Genomic DNA, 8,932 nt, shown 5'->3' on the forward strand with positions numbered 1-8,932 from the left:
GTAATTCAGCATCTCCATAAAGCTTGTCAACAGACAGGAAATATGAAGTGCTCTAAAATATCCTGGTTGACAGCTGTGGTGACTTTGGACTTGATAACACAGTGGACCAACACCATCAGATGACATGGTGCCTCAAATCATCACTGACTGTTGAAACTTGACAGTGGTCTTCAAGCCCCTTGGATTTTGTGCCCCTCCACTCTTCCTCTAGACTGTGGAACCTTGATTTCCAAATGAAACGCAACATTTTATTTGGATCAGTGATGATTTGAGGTATCATGTGGGGCGACTGTGGCTCAGTTGGTAGAGAGGGTCGGCCGATGATCAAAGGGTTGGAGGTTCGATCCCCGCCCTGCTACTTGTGTCATAGTTGTTGTGTCCTTGGGCAAGACACTTCACCCACCTTGCCTTGTGTGAAAGTCGATAGGTATCCTGCTATCGGTGTGTGAATGGTAACGTGTAAATGGGAACAGGTCTCCCTTGCAAAAGAGTCTTCGGACTCAATGGGATATGCCTGTATAAATAAAGGTTAAAAAAAAAAAAAAAAAAAAAAAAATGTCATCTGCTGCTGTTGGTCCACTGTGTTATCAAGTCCAAAGTCACCACAGCCATCTACCAGAAGATTTTAGAGCACTTCATGCTTCTGTCTGTTGACAAGCTTTATAAAGGGTTAATTTTTATTTGTGATTTATTAAATCACAACATAATTTGAATAACAACCCCTTCATGAAAAAAAAATTGTGAAAAAATATTGATCTTTCTTCATTATAACGCAGTTTAAAGGTCAAATACACAAAATGTACTTAAAGGTCCCAGTGTAACTTTTTTTTAATAGGGCATAAGGGTTATTTTAATGCATTACATTTTTCACGGTCAAAATATTGTTTTATATTGTCTGGGACTGGGATCCCCAGGAAATGAGGTGATCCAGGGCCATCGCTCAAACTATTAAATGATTCAAATGAAAGAGTGGTTTTTATTAGCCTACATATAACAGGATAACCTTTTTCAGATACATTTACTACTGTGTTATTAGATTTTATAAATATCTTTTGAAACAAAGGGAACCGGATGGATGATATTGTCAACATGCCCAAATGATGCATTTCAATGATTTGTAGGCTATTTGAAGATGTAACCTATGTGATGGAGTAGCATGCTAGACCTAATGCATTAAACACAGGTGTTCATCTAAAAATAGCCTGACAGGAATTGACACAGTTTGAGCACACTCAGGCAGTGGCTCACCGATGACAACATAGCATATTTAATAAACCAGGGAAAATGTTGGCTTCATTACATGACAAAAGGAGTGCATATAGGCTAGATCTATGATTTGATACACTTTCCGGGGGGACCAGGAATGCTTTGAACCTGTCTATTGCCTGTCATAGCCTACAGTGACACAATCTGTTTAGATTTAACCCCCTCTGCTGGATGTCATTGTAATATTTTTTTTTAACAAAGAGCTTAGCTGTGAAACCCATAATGGGCTAATTGCCTAAATCATATTTACTCTACATTTCGGCTACTCTACATCTACTCTATTCTACATCTACTCTACTCTACACCTACTTTACCCTACTCTATAACCCTTAAAGAGCAACTTGCAAGTTAGGGACCCCAGTGAAACAGCATATAGGAAAAAAATTCAAGTACTGGAAAAAAATATTTAAAAATATACATCACAGTGGCTTCTGGAGCCATTTTGTGCGAGGATTGTTCTACCGCATCTAAAAAAGGAGTAACAGGTCGTGACGTCACGTGAGGCACAGCGGTCCATTCTAACAATAGAAATGAATGCGTTTCAGTGTTTTTTTGGACACTTGTAAAAAATATTTTCATGAGGATATGAAGGGACACAAACTTATATTTATGAACCTGTGGATGTCCAAGAGAACAGGACAAGCCAAAGATCAGAAAATATAACAAAATGATAACAGAAATATGGACGGGAGTGATGGCATGTTGTCCAGAATAGGTTATGAATCAATTGAGTTTTTTTTTAGCCTGCAAGTTGCTCTTTAAAATATGACTTAGGCAATTATGCTATTAGGCTAACGAAAAGTAGAGCAGATGTAGAATAGAGTAGATGTAGAGTAAGAGTAGAGTGTAGAGTAAATATGATTTAGGCAATTATGCTATGAGGCTAACAATATAAATATACAGCTCTGTAGACTGAGGACCCTGATGTTATGTCCCAAGTAGTTATGCTATGATTTATGGGATTTGCAGATTTGGAGTAGTTTCTGTACATTCTATATTTAAGGCGAGACACTGCAGGTAAATAGGGTAAACATTGTAACTCAGAGATATCATTATGAAACTTTTGCCAGCTCATTAGGCTACTTATATTAAAGCAATTTTTTTCAGAAATATTTGAATAAATATTAAGATTTGACAATATCTAACTGACCTATTTATGTGTACATTTGCATCTTTTTAAACACCAAAATCTATAGATGTTGGATTAAGCCAGAGTTCGAATCTTTATTTTTACTATTACAAAATATAAGTGTCCAAAGATCTTTTGATCACTGATTTCTTTGTATGGTATTTAAGAAGACAAATTTGAAAAAACTATTTTGGGCCTTTAGTCCCACCTTGAAACTTAATGTGGTATATTGTTCGGGCTGATGCCAGTTTTTTCAGATATACTGTATATATTTCTATGGGGATTTTTCGTTTTAGAATTGAACCTACAAGCTCATGTATAGCTTTGAAATATTTAAATTATTTTGTATTCTTAAGAAATACATTGGAAATCATAATTGGACAAGTGTGATTTTCTTTATTCTGTTTGGCGAGCGATACACTTTTCTTTGCTTACAATTTGTTGCTAAGGTTTTTCACATCAACTGAGAAGGGATTCAATGATACAACTTATTACAATAATACAGTTGAGCATAAAAAATCGCCTGGCTTTCTGTTGATCTTCACATCTTTTTCCCCTCTACAATGTGCTGCTTTATCAACATGGGTCCAAACACTCTGGTATGACCCAACACAGGCGAGAGCAGTTTTACTTATTTAAGTGAAGAAGTACCACGTTACATAAGCTTGTTATATTCATTTCCACTTTTATTTGATATGCTACTCTTTAAGGACCTCCACATATAAACCAGTATTTTGGGATAAAAAACTGGAATATGCAATGGATAACTCAGCTCTGGAAAGTAGATAGGCATACAGGAGTTGCAGCATCATTGTGAGCACACGTGGAGACAACACATTTTACTGATATAAGAGCCAGAGAATACAGCATATGAATGAATTTATCTGTTGAGCTTAATATGTTTGTGAGAGTTTCTAGTGGCCCAGTAAAATCCTGTGCTTCACAAAGATAGGGTTTATCGCAGGACATGTGAAAAGCTGTACCCATGACTGGTACCTCACTGTACTGTATATAGAGGACAAATAAGAGTGTGCACTTCATAATCACAAAGTCTGATGGTTCAAATAAATGTGTTGCTGGCCCTCATGCTGTGGTGTGTGTCATTCCTTTATCAGCATGCATGCCTTTTTTGCAGTTTTTCTAATCTAAGACTGGTTGTGACCATAGATAGTAGGTGATATATAGATATATAAGTGGTGACGTGAACCAGTGTTGTGCTGCTTGTACATGAAGTTGATAATGTCTTCTGGGTTATAATAGACTTGCATGCCTGGTCAATCTTTAAGTTCATTTTGCTTCGCTCATTGGTTGGCTGTCTGTCCTCTTCCAGTTTTCCCTGGTGGAGACGAGACGGTGTGGATCCGGTGCCCCCTCTGGCAGCACCTGAAGTCTTCCTGCATCCACACTACACACTTACTTTAGTATTACCATCTAAACATCTGGTCAATGATTGAATTCCTTCGTGATTTTTCTCTACTTACGACATCTATTGCAGCATGTCCATCCTGGGAGAGGGATCCATTACTTTGTCGACTCTCCCTGAGATTTCTCAATTTATTTTAATCCCGATAAAGGTTTTTTTTACTGGGAGTTTTTTCTCAGCCAAGTTAAGGGTGTAAGGGCAGGGTGTCATGGAATGTAAAGCCCACTGAGGCAAATGTCTATTTGTGATATTGGGCTATACAAATAACACCGATTTGATTTGATTTATAATTTAGACTTGAACTGGAGACTTTTGACGGAAAATCTGTTAGTGGACTTTAAGAGATATGGATGGCAGTGATGGTCTAATTCAAGAAGGTTGCATTTTGGGAAATGCAGTATCCATTGTTTTTGGAGATTCACCAACATTGGACTTTAAATCAGGGTATCAGGGTGTCTGAGCTGCCACCGGTTCGATTCTGACCATTTCTTTTTTTTAAAGTCCCAAAACCTTTTGACATTGCAGCAGTAAAATGCTATGGTAAGTAGGGGAGAACGGGGTAATCTGAGACACGTTTTACATTTGCTCCCCTCTAAGCGAGATAAAATGATTTATCACTCAAATTTACACATTTCCCATAAATTCAGGATGTCTACTAGAAATGGGCATTAGCAGAATTTAATCAAGACAAAGGGCAGTGAAAATATGATTGTTTTAAAAAAAAGTTGTCATGTGTCTCAGTTTACCCCAGCTGTGGGGTAAACTGAGACAAACCAGATAAATCAAGGGGTAAACTGAACCACTTACTTTTTCCACTCTGATACTACCATAACAACACAAATTCAGAATCCTGACAGCTAGCTTGAAAACCAAATATTACAAAACTACTGTCGGACTAGTAACAGAATCATGGGGTTTGGTCAATTAAGCAAAAAAAAATCTAAACACTTGAAAGTAACTGTATCAAATACAACATATAATTCATATTCAATAATTAACATGCAAATGACAGATAGAACCAGTTAGATTAAAACACAGTGTGGGGGTCAGAACACAGGACCCTTAGAGCCAGCTAGTATCTGGGGGTCAGAGCAAAGGACAATCAGAACCAGAACAGTCTGGGACTCAGAACAGGACTAGACCCAGCTGTCATTTTCCATCTTTTGAGTCTTTTTTTCTGCATTTGTTTTATTGGGATCATTCATTGAATAAAGACATATTTCTTAGAGTCTATTGATGTTAAAGGTCACTCTCCTGTCCCCCACATACATACTTGCCAAACCATGCCCTTGCTGACACCCCTTCAACCATCAACCCCCACCTCCAGCCCACATTGTCTTTTGTCTTTTCAAACTAGTCTCCTTGCTACCTCAAATATAATGGATTCATTAAAAGAGGGCACAGACACTGTCTCACTTTACCCCACAGCATTTGTCTCACTTTACCCCACTACCACATTTTGAGAAAAAACTACCTCTCAGCAATTCAGGCTATAATCTTCAGTTATCACCATCACATGGTTTCATATGTTGGTAGTTCATCAACGTGTGATAGAAGTCACCGTGAGGGCCTCTCTTTCATGGCCAAGGGGAAATGAGAGGGGCTTGAAAACATATATCTCACATGACCAAAAATGTGTTCCGTGTCCTAGACCCTGTTTCCACCTGGGATTAACATCTGGACAGCTCTCAGTCTGTGTGTTCACACTTGTATTTTCAAATGTGACTTCTTTGTCTACTTGTGATCCGATTCCATTTACCCGCGCTGTATTTAAATCAACACGTACATCATTTCCGTTTGCATTGGTTTTTTTAACCGTTGGGGTTCAAACAAGTAAACATGCAGGGCTGTACACTGCCACAGTTTTAATCGCATTTGCTATTAAAATGCATTACGTGCAAAGATAATTACAAGTCTAGGTTGACGAGATATGCTGCTGTCTCATTTAGACAAGGAGGAGCGATGCACAATACTGCTTAGAGGGCTCTACATTAAAGGTGAAGTAAGCGGTTTATTTATGTTAATATAAGTGTTAAATCGCTATTTATTCATACAGTGATTACTTACATAATGTGCGCGTTTCATAAAGCCGATCTCTCAGTCAGCTGCTCTGCATGTAATCGGCAAATAAACTTATTGGAGGATCCCGAAATTTTTATCCAATCACAAGAGATAACGCTACAGACCGACACCCGTCTCACTCATGGTCTCACTGCCGGTGCACGCCAGAGCAACAGATAGGTGAATGTTTATGCAGGAGCAGGTAAAAATCCTTCCCATTGTCTGTTTTGATGGTTTTTATCATGTTTTATCACACTTAAGGATCTGAGATGATGCTAACTTGCTGCTTGAAGACCGCAGTGCATTAATGTGGTGACGTAGGGACGAGCAAGGGGACTGCTAACTGCAGTAACTGACAGGAACTTAGCTAAAAGAACCATTCCGCTTACAGCACCTTTAACACTTGCCTAAAAGTAAAAACTCGCGAGTAAGTTATTACGCCACTTTGGCTGGTGAAAGATTGTTGCTCGCCGGGCGGCTTTTCTAATGTCTGCCTCTACACTTTTGTCACCACCACCAGTAGCCTACACAGCTTTCTATATGCAGTTAGTTACTGCATCTTGTGCGAACAGAATATATCCTGTGCGCATTCACATTAAAAGCCTGTTACTAGCCAAATGTGAGTTGACTTTTATTTTTAAGCAGATAAGAACAGGAAGTTACTGCCTTGCAGCGATTTCCGTGTTTTCAGATTTACGCAGTGAAATGAAAACAGAGGACAGAAAGCTTGTCATTTGCAATACTGGCGGATGCAACTAACGTTCATGAGGCTTCTATAAAAGCTGCATGAACGCCAGGGATGCATTTTCAACGTGTTTCCGCTCAGACAGGGGGCAGCAGTTGAGTAGGAGGTCCTTAATGTGGACAAAAGTCACACTGGTGCTCCCACTACAAAATTAATGCGGACACATCGGACACAAGCGATGTAAACCACCTCCGAATGTGGTTTTTGTGATCCGATCTCGATGCGTCTTGAGAGTGTTTTCACCTGTAGTTAGAGCTTTATTCATGTGATCGAATCACAAAAATCAGATGTTAAAGACAAGTGGAAAGGGGGGCGCCTTTAGCTCAGTTGGTAAGGCGTCCCCCTCCCGGGCCGGGCCCAGCAGCAGACCCGGGTTCGATTCCCACCCGCGGTCGTTCTCTGCATGTCACTCCCCTCTCTGCCCCATTTCACCTCTGTCTCTCTGCACTTTTTGGCATTTTTAAAGCATAAAAATGCCAAAAAAATATCTTTAAAAAAAAAAAAGACAAGTGGAAACGGGTCCTAGATACAGGGAGTGTCTCACATTACCCGATGTCTCACATTACCCCGTTCTCCCCTACGTTTTTAATTCAATTCAAGTTCTATACTGTGCCAAGCTGTCATGTAAACTTCTAACTCCTACGAGACACTGCAAGCAAAAACATTATTTTCTCAAGCACTGGTCAGTTTCGAGATTTTTTGTCTTAGTATATATGTTATAGTATACATTTTTAAAAATCCAAAATTTAGATTAAGGTGTTTATTTGACCAAACCTTGTTTGTTGGCTGTACAACCATCATTAACGGACATTTTTCAATAGTCTGAGCCAAAAATCTCAACTTCTGGAGGAATAATTCTTAGCACTATTCTGAAGGTTATTACAGAAGGATTTGTTCATATGCCATTAATTGTTTGATTTATAATTCCTTTTCTTCTTAAAAATATGCTGAAAATGCATTTTAAATAAAGTACATAGTATTTTTGGAATTATTAAATGAAAAAAGGCTGTATCTAAAATCCGTTCTGTAAAAACTTTGGACACATATGTTGCAAAAATGGATCCTTCTAGAATTTAAGTTTTTTAAAACATGCAAATGTACACATAGTTAGATATTGCCAAATTTGCATATTTATTTAAAGGTCACATATTATGCTAAATGCACTTTTTAAATGTGTTCTAACATATCCATGGGGCCACGGTGTGCCTAGAGACTGCCAAAATATAAAAAAAATAACAATCTCTCCTTTTCTCACTGTCCCCCTTTCAGAAGTCCCCACCCCTCCCCCCCAATATACTCCAGTCAGAATTCTCGCCGACTATTACGTAATAGTCGGCACAGCCACATCCCCATATTTTCTTTATATGTCCATGCTTCCGATGCTTCCCCCCCCCACCCCCCCCCCCCACATTAGTAACCAGAAATGTCCACCGTGCAGTAGTCTATGATAACCCCACCCCCCCATTTCTTATTGGTCCACGGCCCCGAGATCCCGTGCCCGAGATCCCATGAGATCTTCTTGAAAATTTTCCGAGCGACAGCCATGTTGCTTTCCTCGCTAAGCGACAAGATGCCCATAGCCCAGGCCCCCAGGACGCTGCCTTCTCTGAGCAGCCAGCATGGACAGATGGCCACGCCTGGTATTACACGTATTAGACTGTCTGGGACGGGTCCGTAAAACAAAATGGAGATCTATGGAGCCCAGCCCCATTCATTCCCAATACAATTATTAAAAACATAATTATTTTACCCACACCAGTCTGGAAATGCCTAGTTTTTAACAGGACAAAGGATTGTAACTTAATAGTGTGGAAGTACATTTTGAAGATATTTTTTTCACTGATTTGTGTGGTATTTTTAGCCGGTAGCTCACGGGCTAGCTTCGAGACAAGCACTGAGATTTTGGTCATAAAAACATAATTATTTTACCCACACCAGTCTGGAAATGCCTCGTTTTTAACTGGACAAAGGATTGTAACTTAATAGTGTGGAAGTCAATTTTGAAGATATTTTTTTCACTGATTTGTGTGGTACTTTTAGTTTATTTTATCGTCTGAGTCTCGTTTTTAACATGACAAAGGATGGGAATATATTCCTGTTGAAATCAAACTTTGAAGCTACTGTTTTCACTGGTTTTAATCATGTCAGGTCATGTCAAACTGTTCTCTTAGCTTAGCTCCGGCCCGGAGCCTCCGGGTAAACACTGTAGACTCACGTAGTGTCTCTCTAGTATCGCGAGAGCACGGCAGAGACGGTGGGAGAGCCCCATGGCCATATAAAGAAAGCCCGGCAGAGAGGTGGGAGGGGC

Source organism: Ammodytes marinus (genome assembly GCF_949987685.1).
Source record: "Ammodytes marinus genome assembly, chromosome: 3".
Lineage (NCBI taxonomy): Eukaryota > Metazoa > Chordata > Actinopteri > Uranoscopiformes > Ammodytidae > Ammodytes > Ammodytes marinus.